The sequence below is a fragment of the Mirounga leonina genome, unplaced genomic scaffold, assembly GCF_011800145.1.
Source record: "Mirounga leonina isolate KUSES-001 unplaced genomic scaffold, KU_Mleo_1.0 Mir_99, whole genome shotgun sequence".
Lineage (NCBI taxonomy): Eukaryota > Metazoa > Chordata > Mammalia > Carnivora > Phocidae > Mirounga > Mirounga leonina.
In genome coordinates, this window is record NW_023270971.1 from 6,415,473 (window position 1) to 6,438,479 (window position 23,007).

Consider the following 23,007-nt stretch of genomic DNA (forward strand, 5'->3'; position numbering starts at 1 on the left):
GATATATGTGTGGATCTTATCAAAGAGATCTAGACTAAGAATAATATGTTATATTTTATATATTATATTTTAAAAATTTCAACAGGAACTACATATACTTAAGTGTTCGTTACATGAAAAGAAAAGAGAGCCTAGGCCAGAGCTATGTGAAACCTGACTTTTTTGGAACATGTAGAGTTCCAGAAGCATTATATTAAACAAAAAGTGACTAAAAATGATAGATGAAAATCAAGTGAGAGCTGATACACAAAAGCTCATGATGGATTGATCTTTAAGGAGGTAGAAATGTCAAATATCTAATACAGATTAAGCAATATATAAAGAAAATGCCCATTGGTTTTGACACTACTAAGATAATTGGTGAACTTAGAATATTTTAAAAGTATTCTGATTAGGAATGTAAAAGGGTTTTAGGAGAGGTGGAATTCTCTAAATCCAAAGAACAATGTGAAAATTGCACTGTAAGGAAAAGGGAAATTATCCTAGAAGGATGTATGGTCTACAAAAACAATAAACTGGTAAATATGTAGAAATATCTAACTGAAAGCTCTGTATATAACAGCGGTAGTAACATCTAAGTACAAGAGACTAAATCTACAGAATGGAAGGGAAGGGGAAAATGCCAAATAATGGCTTTAAATTAAATATCTTAAGAATGCATGCCAAGATTTCAAGGATAACCAGTCAAAATTAGAGTATATAAATTACAAATCAGAAAGAGAGAGAAGTGGAGTAAGAGAATAAACTAATAAACTAATACAATAAAAAAAAGTGTACTCACAGCAATAAATATAAAATGGTTAAATGGTAAAAACACCAAATATTTAAAAGATACCAAAAGGCCAATGTATTAAAATTAATTAATAAGACATGAATAGTCAGATTAGATTTTTAAAACCTTGAACTTTATGCTATTTACCATAATGACACCCAAAACATATGGACATAGCTTGAAAATGGAAGGATGGAAAGGTATGTGTCAGCAAAAAAACTAGCCTAAACAAAAAAACTGGTGTGACTATATTATACTGTAAAAAAGATTTTAAGATGAAACACATCATTAGGCAGAGGAGGCTAAGTATATAATGGCAAAAAATTCCATTTCTTTAGAAGTTACGGCACTTCTAAACATATACGTACCTAATAAAATAGCTCTAAAGTTGATGATGAGCAAAATAATAGAACCACTGAGAAACAGAAAGATCCACCATCAAAATGGAACACTCAAGCATGTCTTCTAATTATTGACAAGCCAAGAAGATTGGAAGTACACAATCTCATCTTGGTCTAACTAGACATAGGGACATACCTTGTACCCAGCACAAAGAAAGGCTATATGGCACATCTGTAAAAATTGCTTCTGTACTAACTAGGTCATAAACTCGTCTTCACGCATTTCAAAGAACAGGCGCCATTACAGATCATGCTTATTGGCCACAACACAATTAGAAGTTAGAACAAAAAAGATGGGTTTAATCTCTAATATATTTTCAAATTAAAGTACATTTACAAGTAACCCATGGGCCAAAGAAAAAGTCATAGTAATTAAAATATTAACAAATTGATGATAGTGAATAAACCATGTACCAAAAATTTTTGGTTTTGTATATTTTGATTTATACATATAGGTTCTTATATTAAGAATGGAGACTGCAGGATAATAGCGAGTCCAAATAAAGAAGGTAAGAAATATGCAACAAAATTACGCCAGATAAAATAGTGGGAAGGCACTAACTACAAGTAGAATAGTTAAATTGGAAAACAAAGGTAAAATGGAAAGAACCAAGAAAGTCAAAAGATGGTTCTTGGAAAAGAGAATTAAAATAAGCACATAAGTACCAATCTAGTATAGATTAAAACATAATAAGAGAATACCATGAAATGATTTTATATCTATCATTTGACAGCTTAGATGAAATCGATGTTTCTAGGAAAATATAACCTACTAAAATATATAAAAAATAAAAAAAATCTAAATAATCCCATAATAATTAAAGCAATTGCAAAAATAATTACTATTTTCCCTTATAAGAAACACCAAGTAAAGACAGTTTTATAGGCAATTCTCCAACAATTCCAACCCTCCTGAAAATCTCTGAATATCAAAATAGAGGGAACTACATCCCAATTTATTCTGTGAAGCTAATTTAATTTGATAACAAAGTCAGATGAAGACAGGATAAGAAAGGCACATTAGAGCATCTTTTTACCCGTGAATGTGGATATAAGAACTTAAAATATTGGCACAATGAATCCAGCAGTCATTAGATGATTTTTCCATCAGAAAATGTATAAAAGGTTCTCATTCCATTAACCAATTAAAGAAGAACAAAATACACGAACATCTCAATAAATATAGAAAAAGTGTTTAGTAAATTCAGCATCCATTCTAATTAAACAGGAAACCAAAAAATAACTTTTAATCATTGGAAATGGAAGAGAACCTCCTTAATCTGATAATGGTATCTACAGAAAAACTTATGAATCAACGTTATTCAAAATAGGGGAATGATGAAAGCTTTTATTAGGAGAGAAATATAAGGGAAAGGATTTATACTATTATTTTTTTATTTGACATTTATAGTAGAGGTCAAAGCCTGTTCTACTGGAGAAGTAAAGACAAAGATCAGGAAAATCAGAAATGCAATTGTCATTATATAGCGATAATATAACGGTCTACATATGAAACACAAGATAATTTTCATAAAAATTGTTAGAAATATGAATTAATTAGCTACTTTAAAAAATATTTTATTTTAGAGAGAGAGCTCACACACAAGCGGGGGAGGGGCAGGGAGGGAGGGAAAGGTACAAGCGACCCTACATTGAGCAGGGAGCCCTATGCCAGGCTCCATCTCACCACCCTGAGATCATGACTTGAGCCAAAACCAAGAGTCAGACACTCAACCGAGCCACCCAGGCGCCCCTTATCTAACTACTTTTTAAAAATCTTTTTTTGTTAACCATGCAGAAAAGGCATATAATAAATGCACAGTATAATTAACTAATATACTGTATATATCTGTATATAAACCATAATTTGTATCTCATATAGATACAAATCAAGTCAAAACACAGATCAATGTCAGCATCCCAGGATCCCCCTCTCAGCTCCACTCTTTTCTGAAGACCACCAGATTTAACAAGAGTATGGGTGATCATATAGTTGAAAAATCCCAGAAGCAAAATATGAGATTATGAACTATGTTTCTAATATTGAAGCATGGAGAAAAGTGGGGCAGTTCATCCTGAAAGAATCATTAGGTCAAGAATTTATCATTTGTGATGAGGTGATAGAGTGGATATTGATTTATAAGAAAAAGGTCAGAATTTATATAAATTGCCATAGCAAGAAGAGTGAGAGATAACACCAATAATTCTCAGCCTCTTTAGTTAAACCTGCACACCATCCGCATGAATAAAATTACTTCATTTCAAAGGAAGTCATTTGCATGGAAAAAAAGTATTGAAAAAAGCTGTTCAAAATTTTGGAATATGTGGCAACTTATAATATTATAAAACATAAAAACAATATAAGCAGGCATTAGAGATTATGTCTGTATGCATGCCAAGAAGTTAACTCTTTACTGTTTGTTATAAAAATCACAATATACATGACTTTTTTTAAGGTTTTTATTTTTTTAGTAATCTCTACACCCAATGTTCAGCTTGAACTTACAACCCTGAGATCAAGAGTTGCATGCTTCAGTGACTGAGCCAGCGAGGCGCCCAGTACTAACTTTTATATTACTAAATCATTCATTGTGATGTAATTGAGCATTTATTTCTGGCACAATATTTAGATTTTTAGATCTTCCTATACTTGTACACAACATTTGGATGCTTTGTCTTAGGTTTCCTTTGTACCATCCACATTTACTATCTGTATTTTATTCTTTTTTTTTTAAGATTGTTTTTTAAATTTATTTATTTGACAGAGAGAGAGCACAAGGAGGCAGAGCGGCAGGCAGAGGCAGAGGGAGAAGCAGGCTCTCTGCTGAGCAGGGAGCCCGACGCGGGGCTCGATCCCAGGACCCTGGGATCATGACCTGAGCCAAAGGCAGCCGCTTAACCGACTGAGCCACCCAGGTGCCCCTATCTGTATTTTATTCCTAATTCCTGTGAAAAGGTAACTTTTTTCTCCATCAGCTTTGTTGAGATATAATTGACATATAACAATATGTGTTTAGAAGCACAATGTGATGGTTTGATGCATGTATATAATGAGAAATGATTACCACAATAAGGTCAGTTAACCCTTCCTTTACCTCACATAATTACCATTTTGTTATTGTTGTTGTTAAGGGTGAGAACATTTAAGATCTATTCTCTCAGCAGCTTTCAAGTATACAACACACTATTGTTAACTATAGTCACCATGCTGTACATTAGATCTCCAGAACTTATTCCTCTTATGACTGGAAGTTTGTACCCTTTGATCAATGCCTCCCATTTCCAGTACTCCCAAGCCCTCGGCAATCACCAATCTACTCTTTGTTTCTAGGAGTTCAGCTTTTTTAGACTCCACATATAAGTGAGAGCATATTTTTCTTTCTCTGTCTGACTTATTTCACTTAGCATAATGCCCTCAAGGTCCATCCTTGTTGTTGAATATGGCAGAATTTTCTTTTTTTTTTAATGACTGAATAATATTCCATTGTATCTGTGTGTGCATGTGTGTGTGTATATAATCACATTTTCTTTTTTTTCATAGAAAAGCAATTGTATTAACAATAAAGAAATGAGAAATCACAATATTCTAAAGCAACAGACCACAAATAAGGAAAATTCATGAATTGCTATACAAAATAACACTTCCATGTTTAAGTGTAGACTGTTTTGATAAAACTGCTGAGTCTGTTCCTTTCCTTCAATATATTTAATACCACTCTCTGAATCATCACATTTTCTTTACCCATTCATATATTGATGAACACTTAGGTCGTTTCCATGTCTTGGTTGTTGTGAATAACATTGCGTGAATATGAGGTTGCAGATATTTCTGTAAGATAGTGATTTCATTTTCTTCAGATAAATACCCAGAAGTAGGATGGCTGATAGTTCTATTTTTAATTTTTTTAATTTCAAGAAATATTTCTTTTTTAAAGATTTTATTTATTTGTTTGACAGAGAGAGACACGGCGAGAGAGGGAACACAAGCAGGGGGAGTGGGAGAGGGAGAAGCAGACTTCCCGCTGAGCAGGGAGCCCGATGCGGGGCTCGATCCCAGGACCCCGGGATCATGACCTGAGCCGAAGGCAGACGCTTAACGACTGAGCCACCCAGGCGCCCGTTCAATAAATATTTTTAAAATTTGTTGCGGAAACTTCATACTGTCTTCCACAGTGGCTGCCCTCGTTCGCATTCCCACCAACAGCGCGCCAGGGTTTCCTTTGTCAGCACTTGTCATTTCTTGTCCTTTTGATGACAGCCATTCTGCCAGGTGTGACATGATAGCTCATTGTGATTGTGATTTGCATTTCCCTGATAATGAGTGATGTTGAGCCACTGTTCATGTATCTGTTGCCATTTGTATATTTTCTTGGGAAAAATGTCTACTCAGTTCCTTTGCCCATTTTTAAATCAGATTATCTGTGCTTTTTTTTTTTTTTGCCTTTGAGTTCTAGGAGTTCCTTATATATTTTGGAAATTAACTCCTTATCAGATATATGGTTTGCAAATATTGCCCCATCCCATAGGTTGCCTTTTTTTTTTTAATTTTATTTATTTATTTGAGAGAGAGAATGAGAGAGAGAGCACATGAGAAGGGGGAGGGTCAGAGGGAGAAGCAGACTCCCTGCTGAGCAGGGAGCCCGATGCAGGACTCGATCCGGGGACTCCAGGATCATGACCTGAGCCGAAGGCAGTTGCCCAACCAACTGAGCCACCCAGGCACCCCCCATAGGTTGCCTTTTCACTTTGTTGATTATGGTAACTTCTTTCCTTATGTATTGTATACATTTTCGCATTTTTTCTATTCCATTCTTCCCCTCCCCATTTGAAATTGATATTCAGATCCTTCCTGAATGCTACTCTCCAATTTCTGTTCAGACTCCTGTCTCTGAATGTTCTCAGAGCTGTGGTCCTGGGTTCAGAAAAACTACTCCAGAAGGGGAGCCCTTCTGCAGCTTTGACTCTGTCCCATGTCCACTGGGGAGTTTTCCAATGAGACAAGTAAGGTTCTAGAGAAATCTGATCCTTTGGCCACCAATATAATAGAACTAGAGTGGGTGAAGAGTCATCTTTAGTTTATTGGTTCAACTCTCCCTGGCATATAGAACAGTTCAGGCAAGAGAGTGACAATCTGGGATACTAAACTTGAGAAATGTAAGATATGCGATATGAGTAGATAGAATTAAGTCTTATGCTTTGGCATCATTTATACCAGGACAATAATCTTAAAATGCGGGGAAGTTGCTGGGGCACCTGGGTGGCTCTGTCGGGTGAGAATCTGACTCTACTTCAGCTCAGGTCACGATCTCAGGGTGTGAGATGGAGCCTGGCAGGGCTCCGTGCTGGGCATGTCACCTGCTTAAGATTCTCTCTCTCCCTCTCCTTCTGTCCCTCCTGCCCTCGTGCTCTCTCTCTCTCAAATAAATAAATAAGTTTTTTTTTAAATGTGGGGAAGTTGTCCTATTTCCCAGCTCCCAATGAGCAGACATCAGTAATATTCTCCCAAATCAGTTAAATAAATCTTGTGTTGAAGGGATACTTTTATAAAAGATTAGGAATCTCTCTCATGACAACTACCCTAAAAATCATTACAGATTAAAGGACTTTAAATGGAATGGAAGATCTAAGTGTGGGTTTAGATAGGGAACTTGGGAGCGAATATAGGAAAACAACTCCCTGAAAATGGAAGGCAGTCTCAGATAACTATGAAGTAGAAAAAGTATGTAACACCAAAAAATGTAGCCTGGGGACACCAAAGACCATTTTCTTTTGGCTCAACTTTTTTGGTGAGACAAACTTTCCTGCTGGCTTTGGGTTCTACCTAAAGTGTATCTAGTTGGGGATGGGAGTGGAGGAGAAGAAGTAAACTTGGGTGATTATGACATTCAGTGTCAGTTCATCAGTTGATACAAATGTACCCCACTGGCAGGGAATGTTGAAAATGGGGGAGGCTTTGCATGTGTGGGAACAGGGAGAAATTTCTCTACCTTCCTCTAAATTTTGCTTTGAACATAGAACTACTCTAAAAAAATAAAGTCTCACAAAAGGGCGCCTGGGTGGCTCAGTCGTTAAGCGTCTGCCTTCGGCTCAGGTCATGATCCCAGGGTCCTGGGATCGAGTCCCGCATCGGGCTCCCTCCTCGGGGGGGAGGCCTGCTTCTCCCTCTCCCCCTCCCGCTGCTTGTGTTCCTGCTCTCACTATCTCTGTCTCTGTCAAATAAATAAAAAATTAAAAAAAAATCTTAAAGTCTCACAAAAGACAAACAAAAAAACCCAAACTACCACTCTTTCCCTCATTTATGTGTTCAAAAGTCTTGAGTGACTGAGGCCTTAGGCACCCCTGCACAGTGGCTCACCTCTGCAATGCTTCCTGAGTGTGAGCCACTGTGTGAGCCAGTTTACTAACATTCTGATTAGATTCCCACAGTGACTTATGAACTGAGTATTATTTTACATAAAATAGAAGTTTAGTTCTAGTTCACACAAACAGAATGCCTCTTATGTGCCAGGAATGGTGCCATTTGCTTTTCACACTGTCTTATTCAATCCTCACCACCACTTAACGAGGTCATAGAGTCTACTATTTTCCTCACTCAGTGTTGAAAATTTGAAACTCGGAGTGTATAAGTAACTCGCCCAAGTACATGCAACTAGGAAGCAGTGTCGGGATCACAAAGCCCCGGGCTGCAAGCACTAGCTACATGGTTGCTTGGAAAATGTGGGAATGGCAGCAAAATACAAAGAGAAAACTAAAACAAAGCAGCAAATGGTACAACAACAGAAAACTGGAGAAGATAGTAAGATTAAATATGGGAAAACAGTGCTAGTTATCTTTACCTATTTTTGAGCTCTGGAGGGGAGAGGAGACATGCTCTATGTGGCACCAGAGAGCAATCAGTTGGGGTGAATGGGAGTAAATTTTTGTTTAAAGAACTTTTTTTTAATGTTTTGTTTTTAAGTAATCTCTACCCAACATGGGGGTTGAACTCACAAGCCTGAGATCAAGAACCGTATGCTCCACCGACTGAGCCAACCAGGCACCCCTTAAGTACTTTTAAGTAGAGTTCCCTAACATCTCCAAAGGCAGCTTTGGTAGGAGGTGTTTTAACATGCAGAGGTTAACCCTAGTGGATAACACTCTAGTCAGGCATGGAAAGGATGTGAGGAGTCAGAACTAGGTAAGTTTTTTGAATTCCCCTGCAACTCTCAGTTTTGATTCCAGGACTCTGATAATAGAAACCTGAATGCATTTGCCAAGAAAGTTGTGAACTTCTATAGAGCAAACCTGGAGCAAATGGGAAAATGTTCCATTTGAAACAAAGAGCCACATTGCCACCTGGTGATCATAACAATTATTCTCTTTTACTCACTGGTTTTTGAGTGTTTGAAATAAAACCCACTAATATACATCAGAATTAAGATATAAAAGTTTCCTTAACTTGTTGGCATTTTTTCTCCAATGCCTTTATTTTTATTTATATAAGTAACAATTTTTTTGTATCTACATTCCCATAAAATTATCTAGTAATTTCTTTGCAATAATTTCCTAAGAAAGGAGATGTTGTGTCAAAGAGTATTGTTTAGTTTTAAAGTTTTTGATATGCATTTCCCAGTTGTCTTACCCAGAAACATTGTGCCCACGTGCCATTCCACCGGCATTTTATAAGGGCATCTTATTCTCTGCACCCTCACCAATTCTGCAGAAAATCTTTAAGCTATTTCTTTGCCTAGTTGAGTTTATTTGTATGTGGGTAGATATCCTCTTATGTAAGTTTGTAGTTTTTGAATACTAGTTATGTTGAATATTCAAAAATGCATTTTGTAAATTTTGTTTTTCTTTTCTGTTTGTCTTTTAGCCTGCCCATCTTTACTTGTTGATTTGTATGCGCTCTTTATAAAATACAAAAGTAATACTTTATTTTAAACACATTGAACATCCTTATATGCCGGGCATAGTGCTAGTAAAGCATGTACGTGAAAAGAGTTCAGATTCTGTAGGGGAGTTTTCTTCTCCTCTACCTCTCCTCAATATGCAATCACTAAAAACTATTAACTACCTGTGTGTTAGGCACTGTACTCAGTGGTGGTGAGGCATTCGTGACTCATCACTTGACCATACCCTCTTACATACTACAGGAAAGAACTATGCTGCCTTTATCAAACTGTGAAACTTTATAGTGGTTCCAGGGATCTAAGGGATAAGATTTGTACTGGAAGATCGGGACTTCAAGTCAGACTCTCAAATAAAAAATACTATTTGGATCTATTACATGCCAGTTATTGACCACAGTGAGAGATTTACCGAGGTGTATGAAAAATCACCCATCTCATTATGGGCTGCCATCCTCGTGCACGTTGGCACATCAAGCATAGAAAGCAATAATGGTAGCTCTCACATATGGTACAACTGTGAAGCAAATGCTGTGCTTGTCCCTTCTAATGTGTTATGTCTAAGTTCTACTGCAACTCTGAGTTGTGATTTTTGTTCCCATTTAAGTAATACAAGGCTGGAGTAGTTCTGGTAAACTAAGATGGTTTTTGCTGGTAATGGAGGGATTGAACCTGGACACAGTAGGGAGGTTTGGTGAGCGTAATAGAAAGAAAATTAAACCAGATATAAATTCTGGTTCCAAAGAAGAGTCGGCTTGTGATTCTCTCTCCGATGCAAGATGGGCGGGGGGGGGGGGGGGGGGGAGGAGTACAGAATGAGAGCTTCAGAAAATTTCACTTCAAAAGCCATCAGAGGTGGGACGCCTAGTGGCTCAGTTGGTTAAGCATCTGCCTTTGGCTCAGGTCATGATCCCCGGGTCCTGGGATGAGCCCCGCATCAGGCTCCTTGCTCAGCGGGGAGCCTGCTTCTCCCTCTGCCTGTGGCTCCCCCTGCTTGTGTTCTCTCTCTCTCTCTCTCTGACAAATAAATAAATAAAACCTTTAACAAAAAAAGTCATCAGAGGTGATTTTATATCCATGAAAGACAATCTCTTTGAGAAATTTTTCAATTTTTTTCTGCCCAAATTCAGAGTATTTTTAAATTGAATTTATGATTAAATAGGACACAATAAGCTAATGTTTGCCTCTTTTCATGTTCAAAATACTACTGATATGAAATAAGAAATTTAAAATAGGAATAAATCTTTAGAAGGGAAAGAGAACAGAAAAAGTATCCCATAGAGATTACAAATTTCATATGAAGATACTATGAACTACTTTATGACAATATATTTGACAACTTGGATGAAATTTACTAATACCTAGAAAACACAATTTGCCAAAACTGCTCCATGAAGAAACAGAAAATCTGAACAGATCTATTTATTAAATAATTGAGGGGCGCTGGGATGGCTCAGTCAGTTAAGTGTCAGTCTTTGGCTCAGGTCGTGATCCCAGGGTCCTGAGATGGAGCCCCGCATTGAGCCCTGCATCAGCCTCCCTGCTCATCAGGGAGTCTGCTTCTTCCTCTCCCTCTGCCCCTCCTCCTGCTCATACTCTCTCTCTTGCTCTCGCTCTCTCTCAAATAAATAAGTAAAATAAAATCTTTTAAAAAATAAAGTAATTGAATAGAATAAAAACCATCCCATAAAGAAAGCTATAGATCCAGATGACTTTCATGAGGAATTCTAAACATTTAAGGAAGAAATAAAAATTCCTACAAATTCTTCCAGAGAGCAGAAAAAGATGGTATACTCCCCGCCTCATTTTATAAAGACTGCATAACTTTGATGCCCAAACCTGGTAAGGACATTATAAGAAATGAAAATTATATTATACCATGTTAGCAAATAGAGTCCCTTACTTTCTTTCTATCTATCTATCTATCTATCTATCATCTATCTATCTATCTATCTATATCTATCTATCTTTACATCTAACCATCCATCTTTCTATCTATCCATCTTATCTCATCTTGCCTATTCTATCTAATGGTATATCACAACTGTATTAACTTTGTTTTCAGAATGCAATGTTGATTAACTTTTGAAAACAAATTATTGAAAACCACCACACTGTAAGACACAAAGGAGAAAAAGCATATGATAATCTCAATATGTACAGAAAGTACATTTGAGAAGAACTCTGAGTGCACGTATTTATTTGGAAGACGAGCCCAGAAAACACAAGTGAGAAAAGCGGGCCAGTGAGACAAGGCTGGAAGGAAAGCCAAGAGGAGTGCACTAGTGAGCGGGTTGCTCTGCGAAATTGGACAAGCTCACCAGGACTCTAAACAATCGGGAGAAAAATGCCTCAGAATCACACTAGCAGAGGACAGGGGGTGCTAGGCCATTTATCTACTGACTGTCCTTCCCTGCACTTCAGGGATGCTCCTCCCAGCAGCTGAGCAAGCTCCCAGGGTGCTTGAGAAAGCTCTCAGGCAGAAGAAAGAGATCCAGGCTCTTGAGGTGGAAAAGCTTCCAGGGAAAATATCTATTGTGGTTATTGCTAAACTCATGAGGGCCAAGTGGATATAGGGCAGGGCATCAAAAACCCACACTACAGAATCCAAGAAGATAATGTAAGAGACAAGAAAAAGTCATGCACAAAAATTTCCTTGTCAAACACATACAAATGTCAAGCGAAATTATTGGAAAACATTGATTTGAAAGGTGGCAGGAAGTAGCAGATGCAGCTCCTACTTTTTTGGTCAGATATGGAAATATATTAGCTTTAGAAATCATTTTTATTGTTAATAAAACAGTGGTTAAGATGGACACAAAGCATATTGTATAAACAGTACTACTATTTTTTGCCTGTGATTTTTAAAAACTAATTCTCACAACAGCCCAAATTGCTATGATTGCTATTATCTTCCCATTTTACAGTTAAGAAAATGGAATTTATAAAGGTTCAGAAACATGCCTAGGTTACACCTAGTAAGTAGTGGAACTAGGAAATGCTCACACACAGCCTGACTCCAGAACCAGTGCTTTTATCCACAAAGCTATACTATGGTTTAATGTTAAAAAATTAAAACCACACGGGCGCCTGGGTGGCTCAGTTGGTTAAGCGACTGCCTTCGGCTCAGGTCATGATCCTGGAGTCCCAGGATCGAGTCCCGCATTGGGCTCCCTGCTCGGCAGGGAGTCTGCTTCTCCCTCTCCCGCTCCCCCCTCTTGTGCTCTTTCTCTCTCATTCTCTCTCTCAAATAAATAAAATCTTAAAAAAAAAAATTAAAACCACACAACAGCTAAGTGAAATAGAAAACAAATATTAAGATAATAGAACTAAACCAAAATACACCATTGATTCCACTGAGTGTAAACAGATATTCTAATTAGAAGTCAAGAGTGTTAGGGGTGCCTGGGTGGCTCAGTTGGTTAAGCGTCTGACTTTTCATTTTGGCTCAGGTCATGATCTGATGGGTCTGATCTCAGGGTCGTGAGATCAAGTCCCACATCAGGCTCCACACTGGATGTGATGCCTCCTTAAGATTTTTGCTCTCTCTCTCCCCCTCTGCCCCTCCCTCCCGTTCAGGCTTTCTCTCTCTTTCTCTCTAAAAAAAGAAAAAGAAAAAGAAATCAAGAGTGTTAGACTAGATAAAATACTGAACTACACGCATGTAGTTTAAATTTGACACCAAAAGCAAAGGCAACACAAGCAAAAATAAACAAGCTGGACTACATCACCCAAAAAGCTTCTGCACAGCAAAGGAGACCACCAGCAAAACGAAAAAGCCATCTACTGACTGGGAGAAAATACTTGCATGTCATATATCTGATAAAGAATTAATATCCTATTCACTCTTTGTCCTTCTCTCAGGAAACTTTTATCCATGGTTTCTAGTGTGACCTTACAGAAAATTCTGTGTATGCACTGGTTCACCTAATTTACATCATAGGAAGCAGCAGAGTGCAGGGGGAACATAGATTCTGGAATGAAATTGCCTAACTTGGAATCCTGACACTGCTATTAATTGTGTGACCTTTGGTAAGTACTAATCCCCTCTGGGCCTCTGTTCCTGTGGTAGACAGGCTCTAAAATGGCCCCCTATGATCACTACCTCCTGCTCTTCACAGATTATATAATCCCATCCTTTTTATGTAACTTGCTTCTAACCAATAGAAGCAATGATGAGGGGATTATCACTTCCATGACTTTTATCTTGCTGGAAAACTCTCTCTCGCTCGCTCCCTCTGGCTTTGATGAAGAGAGTTGACATGTTGGAGAAGCTCATGTGGCCAGTAACTGAGGGTGGCAGCCAGCCAATAGCCAGCAAGGGACAGAGGCCCACAGTCCAACAGCCCTGAAGGAACTAAATCCAACAACCACGTATATGAGCTTGGAAGCAGATCCTTCCCCAGTCAAATCTTCAGATGAGTCCTTGAACTGGATAACATCTTGACTGTAGCCCTGTGAGAGACTGTGAGCCATGCCCAGATTCCTGATCCCCTAAACTGGGAAGTAATAAATGGGATAGCTGGGAAGTTTTGGTAATTTGCTATGTAGCAATAGATTACTAACACATTTCCCTCTTTTGTAAAAAGGAGGCAGCAGTAGTCACCTGCCTCATAAACTTGTTATAAAGATTAAAGGGTATTTTAGAGGATTTTAAAGGATATAGAACAGTGATTAGAACATAGCAAGCATTATGTGCTTGTTAAATAATTTATATTGACACCAAAAAGAGAAAATAAAAATGTGATTTTTTTTTTTCTCCATCCAATTCCATGGATTTTCTGAATTCTACCCACAAACTCCCAAGGGCTCCATGGTCCCCCAGGGTAAAAATTCTTATGTCTAGAACAAATGGAGGACATTAGGTGAATGCTTCCTTTCTTGTTCTCTCCAAATTGTTTCTGCCCACCCCATCCTTTCCTCCTCTATCAGAGAAGAAAAGTCCTCTTTAGACCTCACTTTCTCTCTGTTCTAGTTCCCAGGCCATCCCACTTCCCTGGGGACTTTGTGCATTTGAGCATTCCCTCATTTCTGTTATATAGCTGTGTTCCAAGATATAGAGCCATCAAAAGCTTTGCACAAAACAGATACCCAACAGTTTGTGTGTGAGCATCATGGAGACACAAGCACTAAAGGTGAGCTGAGGGGCGATGGCGGGGGCATCACCACCAGAAACAACCAGCATTACTGAACAATAGTGAGGTGGCCTCATCCGGGGAAGAAAGGAAAACAAGGTGGTCTAGAACCCTGGGAGGTAAACCCTGCAACAAGATAACCTATTTTCACTGGTGGATGCCTGCACCTACCTTTGCACTGGCCCACGCTGACTCTGAGGTGACAGTGGTAAATAGAAAGGGCAGAGAGTGAATATGGAAAACATTCCTTGTGCAACCATAATTTCAGAGTCAGCCAGGACACCAGCAAATCAAACACTTTAAACTTTGAAGGAGAGAGGGGAAATACGAAAATGACTGTGAGTAATTACCTAAATGTAAGCCATTTGAATAAAAGTGGTTGGCATCTGGATGATACTGCGTGACGTCAGCCTGGGGTCACTATGACTTTGGCATTGCCCAAATGGAGGCCATTTATTCAGCCTTTGTATAATCATAACTTTTTTGCTGTACTTGGTGTGGCTGATCACTTCCTCCATCTAGAAACTCCTTCTAGGCTCCATGACAATGTGCACTCCCAGTTTCCCTCACACTTCCTTGACTCTTCCTTCTCTGTCTCCTTCCTGGGTTCCATTTCTTCTCCCATCTCTGGTGAACTCATCCATCTGTGGTTTCACCTCTCTCTGTGCTGAGGACTTTCCAATTTCTACCACCAACCCAGCTTCTCCTTAGAGCTTCAGAATCATCTGCACAGTTGACCACCTCCATGCAATGCCTCTTAGCTGCCACCAACTCAACATGTCCTCTCCTGAACTTGGCCATTGCCCCACAAGCCTACTCTTCCACATTGTTTGTCTTGGTTGGTAGTAATACCATCTTCCAAGAGCCCAAGCTCTATGATCCATATTTTCATTACCCCATCTCATCCATACCATGTCTTGTTGATTTAATCCCTTCATGATTCCTGAATCTAGCATCTCAAATCAGGTCACCATCTCTTGTCCAGACTGTTGGAAAAGCCTCCTAACTGGTCAGATTCCTCAGATGTCCATCTTCAAGTCATCTTCCAAGAAGCTTTTGGAACCCTTTTCCTAAAACCTAAATGTCATTTGTCACAGCCTTGCTTTAAAATTTTTTCATGGTACCCTCTTGCCTTTAAAAGCCCTCTGTGGCTTGACACCTGCTAACTCCATCCTCAGCACATCCTCCAGCCTATGAACGATGGTAACTTCTAGGAACAGTGCACAACTTTAGCTTTTCCCTCTGATTATACTTTATGTTTTAGATCCTGATGGATTCTTAGCTAAACATTTATAATACACATCTCCAACATACCACAATTATTATTATATTATACTCATGGCAGTTTAAAAACCATACAAAAATACTCTTCCATTTACCCATCCTTGCCTTGGTGCCTATCTTCTCACCCATTTTACTTCTACATATGTCATAAAACCCACAAACATAATCTTATTTTCACTTTAAGCAGTCAATCATCTTCTGAAGATACTTAAATATTAAGGATAAAAGTCTTACATTTGTCTCTATATTTATCATTTTTCAGATTTCCACCTGCTATAGCTTCCTTGTAATTACAGGACTTCCTTGAACATTTATAGTGCAGCTCTGTTGGTAATGAATTCCTTCACCTTTTGTAGGTGAAAGTAGTAAGTGATGAATAAGGTGAATAAGTACTTTACTTTTGCTTCTAAAATTTATTTCTGATGGGTAAATTGTAGATTGACAGTTAAAAAAATTCTTTTTAATGCTTTAAAAAAAGTTACTCTCTTCTACTGCATTTGTCTCTCTGACAAGTCTGCTGTAATTCTTATTAATGTATCTTTTTTCTTTCTGTTTTTTATATTTTCCCTTTTATCACTGGGTTTAAGCAATTTGATTATGGTGTGACTTTGTATAGTTTTATGATTCTTTTTTTTTTTTTAAAGATTTTATTTATTATTTATTTGAGACAGAGAGAATGAGAGACAGAGAGCATGAGAGGGAGGAGAGTCAGAGGGAGAAGCAGACTCCCTGCCGAGCAGGGAGCCCGATGCGGGACTCGATCCAGGGACTCCAGGATCATGACCTGAGCCGAAGGCAGTCGCTTAACCAACTGAGCCACCCAGGCGCCCCTAGTTTTATGATTCTTATGCCTTGGGTTCACTGAGCTTCTTAGATCTGTTGAGTTTGTACTATTCATCAAATTTGGGAAATTTTAAGCCAGAATTTTTTCACAAAAAAATTTTAGCACTATCTCGATACAATGCACAGTAGTTAATCTACAAGAAAGTCAAAGGTGGATGGGTAATGCTCATGAGTACAATGTAATTAATTTGCACACTTAAGTTGTATCACTCAGACTGATGCAACAATGGGTGATTTATTACTATGAACTGTAAATTATGATTACTAAGGTCAGGGCTCAGGACAGTGACAGCGACTCAAGTGGCAGTGACTAAAGAAGGCAGATAATCTATGCTGTATTCATTTGATATTAAAATGAGTGTTCTTTCAGTTCTATTTTTGAGGGCTGCTGTTTTGGCTTTAGAGTTTTCCTCCAACCTTCTGCACCCATTACAGAAAACTGGGAGTTTCTGTATCATGAAAAGGGGTTCCCTGGGACACATAACTTTCACCACTAAACTGGTCTAGTCCCAAACAAATCCAAATGATTTATTACCCTGGGTCAACATGGTAGAAACTCATTGTACCAAAATGTCTGTAATTTTCCTTTAGTTTAAAAAAAAAAAAAAGCATATTACACAGATTGATGAAGAATAAGAAGACAAATTCCTGATCTTCAAACTAAGGTCAACTGTGATGAAAGCAGTTTTAATAAAGACCATGGAACTTCAGAAGACACAGAGAAGGAAGGGATGGAAAAAAATTTGGCACACAAGTATGAAAAATTACTATATGTCTGCCACTATAATTAGGAAAGAAAATGGACCATACGCTGTGAATTCTAGGAAGTGGTCTCAGTGAATTCCATAGAGAAATTATTTTGGCCATGTCTTAAAAGTTATGAGATTGTGAATACAGGTCAAAATGGTGACACTGTTCATGAGGAACAGATGGTTAGGTCATAAATTATATGTGATGTGTATCCAACTGAGTATGAAGTTGGCTTTTTCATATTGACCCCAGGCTGTGATACCAGAGATGGCTATAGAGGAGAGGGAGGTGAGAAGAGGAAAGACAAAGAGGGCAGGAGGGAAGGCTGGTTGCTTAATTGTTTAAAAACTAACTTTTATATGCCCTGGGAGAGCAAAAACTTCATTTGACTTGCTTTATTGCAATATTTGCTTTATTGCAGTGGTCTGGAACTGAACCTGCAAGATCTCTGAGGTATGCTTGTATTGTACTTTTGGCTTGTTGAACTCCACTTTTTATTTTCTATAGTATTTAAAAGAAAAGGCATAAAAATAATAAATTTATATGAACAGGTTCACAATATATAAAGTTTAATTTATAGTTATAAAGAAGTAGAGTTTTTGGATATGACTGAAAGTAAATTGGTATCAAGGCAAAATAGATTGTTATAACTTTAAGATGTTTTATGTAATCCCCATGGTAACCACAAAAAAGTATCTATAAAATATACACCAAAGGAAGTGAGAAGGGAATAAAAACACATAAATACAAAAAATTAACTAAATACACAGAAAAGTAGTCATGAAGTGAGGTACAAAAACTACAAGACATAGAAAATGACAAGATGGCAGAAGAAAGTCCTATCTTACCAGCAATTACTTTAAATGTAAATGGATTAAAATCCACAATCAAAAGGTAGAGATTGACAAAAATGAATTAAAAAATGATCCAACTATATGCTGTCTACGGGACTCACTTTAGACCTAAGGACACCATAATGTGTAAGTAAAAGGATGGGAAAAAGATATCCATGCAAATAACTAAAAGAGAGCAGGGTGGCTATACTAATATCAGATAAAATAGACTTTAAGTCAGAAACTATTATAAGAGACAAAGAAGGACATTCTATATTGATAAAAGGATCAATTCACCAAGAAGATATAACAATTATACACATATATATACCAAACATGTCTCCAAACTGGATGAAGCAAACACTGTTAGAATTGGAGACAGAAATAGACAGATCTACAACAATAGTAGGACACTTCAATACCGCACTTTCAATAATGTATGAAACAACCAGACAGGATATCAATAAGGAAATAGAGGACTTGAACATCACCAAAGGACCAAATACACCTAACAGACACATACAGAACATTCCTCCCAACAACAACAGAAAATATTTTTCTTAAGTGCACATGGAACATTTTTCAGGATAGGCAATATATTAGACAACAAAACAATCGTTAATAAATTTTAAAAGACTAAAATCACACAAAGTATCTTTCCAATCACAATGGAATGAAAATAAAAATAGCAGAAGAGAAACCAAAAAATTCACAAGTATGTGGAAATTAAACACCACACTTTTAAACAACTAACAGGTCAAATAAATTGCAAGGGATATTAGAAAATATTTTGAGACAAATGAAAACAAAACACATGCTAAAATTTATAGAATACAATAAAAGCCATACTAAAGAAACAATTTATAGCTGTAAACCCTTATGTTAAAAAAGAAAGATTTCAATTTAACAACCTAAATGTACACCTTAAAGAACTAGAAAAAGAAGAACAATGTAAACTCAAAGCTAGCAGAAAGAAGAAAATAATAAAGATCGGAGAATGATGTAGTACGTTTGGTAAGGCTGCCTAACAAGTACAGGACAGGAACTCAGTATCATTTTCCTTTCTGTTAGAAACTCAACAATATGCGTTCCATTTTAAAAACACTTCTCCAGGCAATGAGATATAATTATAGACACTAACCTGAAACAGAAATATTTGTCCCCTTTTTCCGGTTGAGCCTGGAGTTGAGGATGGAACAGAGAGCACAGTCTTTTGAGTTCAGTTACCAGGATGAAAGATTCATTGGAGAATGAGCTTTTCCCATTTGTGCTGTCACCTTTAGAGTGTGGCTTTAAGCTTTCCAGCTTGCCTCAGGCTCTGGGTACCACCCTGCAGCTTTACACACCAGATGGACCACTTTGGCATCACTGTTCTCGATGAGAACATGTGAGGAATTTTCTATTCCTATAAAATGAGAGGGGACAAGCAGTTCAACTAAGAAATCAAGTGTTTTGATTCTCATTGAGTGTTTTGAATATGATGAACCAAACAGAAGGACTGTGATCTCCTGTACAACCTAGGGAGAAAACAATGATTTTATGAATAACTTTATCAAAATTAATGATTGCCCCCCAAGGAATCAAATGTAGCAGAAAAAGACAAGAACCAGAAAATTTGAAGACCTAAAATAATTGAAAATTTTGGAGAAAATAAGATAATAATGAGAAGCTGAGCATAAGAATTAAAAAAAATGGATGGGTACACATTGGGTCCGTTAAAACAGAATTAACAACTACAGAAAAAAAAAAAAGAATTTATGGCAGTTTCAGAAGCACACTAAAAGCTGGTTGAATGGCACAATTCTGATGAGAAGTTCTTACACTCTACCCACAGAGGTCAAATTGTCAAAGCAGAGCCCTAGAAAGAATGCACTTTACTTAATAGTGGGTCATCCTTGTGCAGGGGCCATGCTAATCTTCTCTGTGTTATTCCAATTTTAGCATATGTGCTGCCAAAGCAAGCACTGTACTTAACAGCAAATTTTACTAATAATCAGTGAAGGATACAAGCAAAACGCAAGCACAAAGATAGCAACATCTATCTCTGGAAGGGTCCGAACTATCATCTGTACCTCCAAAACAATAGATTTTTCCACTGGGATATATTCTGTTTTTGGGCAAAGAGATGAGTGTTCACTGTGTGTGTTGTACATGTGTTGTACAGCTTGTCCTAGGAAGCTATTTAAGTTCAGAGCCTCTTCGTTTTTACATTCCATCAGTTACACAGGGAACTTACCTGACTAACTTCTGTCCTCTAAATTGTACCCCTAATCCATGAATTCCAGATTAGTTTATAGTAAGCAATGCAAAAATTCCACTAAAAACATTCTCAGATGAGAACTTCTTTGGTTATCTTCCTACTTGTAAATTCCATCAGAGTGTTTACATGGAAGAGGGAGTTACAGAGCCGTTGTTAATTCTTTTCTTTTTGCAGGGACCTGCATCAGTAGCAGTGCAGATCATGGCAGGGAGTACTGAGAGTGAATTAGCATATGCCAGATCATCCCGCACTCCCCAGACACCTTACTGTACATTGTGAAATGTGGCTTCTCTTAAGGCACTGGTGGAAGACAATGACACATTTCTGAGCATGCATGAAAGGGACACTGGGCTCCAATGAGAATGCTTCTGACCCTCACCTCTCTTAGCCATCCTCTGGGCTCATAATTCTTCATAGTCTAGAACTTCTTTTTATGTATTTTCCAGCTTTCTGTCTCTGTGCACAGTGAGGATCCATGGGGCATGCAATATAAAGCAGGGAGCAAGGCTAAAGGCAGCAGGCATGACAGATGGAATGAATATACTTAGAGTAAATTAGAAATAGAAATGGTACATTGATCAGTTTGCATCTGATGAAGTTCAAGCATGTTTCAATATATGCAGTACATCAGACTTCAGTAAGGCAGAACAGCGTGAACAATGGAGGTGAATTAGAAGAAGGATTCAGAAATACACAGATGTTCCAATGGCTCTTGAGATTCAAATTTCCAAACTTGGATTTTGTATATTATCTTCTCAAAAGAACAAAACAATAAGCTCAATCATATCCATAAATTTTATATGTTATAAAGTTGGTGATTAGTATTAGCCTAAAAAAGATGAAATATTCAATAATTAGACTTGAAACTTGAGACTACTTGATAGCCCTATGGGGGAAAATAAATTTTCACTTCTATTACATACTTTACTGTAGAATAACTTCAAATAGATCAAAGATTTAAGTGTTAAGATTAAATCAAAATGTACTAAAGAACATAAGAGTTATTTGGGGTGCCTGGGTGGCTCGGTCATTAAGCATCTGCCTTCGGCTCAGGTCATGATCCCAGGGTCCTGGGGTCGGGCCCCGCGTTGGGCTCCCTGCTCCTCGGGAGGCCTGCTTCTCCCTCTCCCACTCTCCCTGCTTGTGTTCCCTCTCTTGCTGTGTCTCTCTCTGTCAAATAAATAAATAAAACCTTAAAAAAAAAAAAAAGAAGATAAGAGTTATTTAAAAATCTTTGTGTGAGAAAGGCATTTAAAAGTCTAATGAAAAATGTACCCCCAATAAAATATAATCAATTATCAAAAATGTATAATTAGCAATGCTAATTATAGTTATGGGTTAGTAAAAATAACCCATAAAACAATAAAAATTGCAACTTATATCAATATTTCTCTACCATTAAGGAGCTCTTACATATTGATAAAAAGATAAACATATATGGAACTATTATTTTCCCTCTGTTTCACCAACAGTTACCCAGACTCTATGAATAGCAATTCCATCACTCCAGTTAGATTGGGCCAAAACCATCAAGTAATTATGAGCCTTCTTTTTCTCTTCGTTCATTTCAGGAAATCCTGTTTACTCAACACTCAAAATCTGAACAGCATATGTGCCTACTATTCTCAGTGTCTGTGTGGTGTTCTAGCGGAGCCTGGGAAAGTTGGGAGTCAAAACTCTTGGTACTTGTTGAATCCAGTATAACTGGAAAGAGTATCAACTTGATATTTCCAGAAAACATCTCCACATTACCATATGTCAAGCTTCTTTTCCAGTAGCTAGAGCTTAGAAAACATTATTTTTTAAGATTTATCTTTTCTGGGGCGCCTGGGTGGCTCAGTTGGTTAAGCAACTGCCTTCGGCTCAGGTCATGATCCTGGAGTTCCCGGATCGAGTCCCGCATGGGGCTCCCTGCTCTGCAGGGAGTCTGCTCCTCCCTCTGACCCTCCCCCCTCTCATGTGCTCTCTGTCTCTCATTCTGTCTCAAATAAATAAATAAAATCTTTAAAAAAAAAAAAAGATTTATCTTTTCTTTTTTTAGAGAGAGATTGCATGTTTGAGCATGAGCGTGGTGGGGGAGGGGTAGAGGGGGAGGGAGAGACAGTCCTAAGCAGCCTCCTCACTGAGCTCAGAGCCTGAGGTGGGGTGCAGAGCCTAAGCCGGTTCCATCTCAAGACCCTGAGATCACGACCTGAGCCAAAACCAAGAGTCAGAGGCTCAACCCACTGGGCCACCCAGGTGCCCCCATTTTTGGGTTTTGAATCCATGTTTACACAGCTCCAAATATTCAGCTAGACTAGAGTAAACCTAGTAATTATAATGAACACGAAACTTTGGGGACTATGTCTAAATGATAATCTCAACTTCAAAATAACTAGAAAACAAAAATTACTCCATATTATGATTAATTTGGTTCTTCTTTATAAACTAGATATTTTATCATGGAGCCCATGATACTTGGCTTAATTTTCCATAGGAATCTAACATATGCATCAAATATCTTGTGATATTGTTCAGATTTTGAATTTAAAATCTGAGGGGATTCAGCATTAGAAAAAACTATTTGGGATAAAGAGAATAATTCAATTAGAACGAATCATCTGTATATACTACACATAATTACAGTGAGTTTGTAAGCATTTTAGATAAATGAATTTTAAATTTCTATCCTATGTAAATATTTTAAAAATAATAAGAAGCAACACATATCCAGAAAATTAACTCAAATGTAGAAGAAAGAGTTGTCAAATTGGTAACTTATACTGTTACTTAAATTTTTCCTGCCAGTCTTTAACCTTAAGCCACAGGGTTTAAGTGAAGATTTTGAGAGCTTTGATGTT

At 37.6% G+C, this 23,007-nt stretch overlaps 1 long non-coding RNA gene and 1 other non-coding gene across 2 annotated transcripts in view; both read right to left on the reverse strand.

The window, feature by feature from the left end:
• LOC118006752 overlaps positions 1 to 23,007 on the reverse strand; it is a 32,524-nt gene that overhangs the window by 7,973 nt on the left and 1,544 nt on the right. The window contains exon 2 of the long non-coding RNA XR_004678178.1: positions 19,049 to 19,312. This is a non-coding gene — a long non-coding RNA (uncharacterized LOC118006752). The remainder of the gene's footprint in view (positions 1 to 19,048; positions 19,313 to 23,007) is intronic.
• On the reverse strand, positions 19,766 to 19,872 carry LOC118006834. Its single transcript, XR_004678202.1, has one exon. It is a non-coding gene; the product is annotated as a U6 spliceosomal RNA (small nuclear RNA).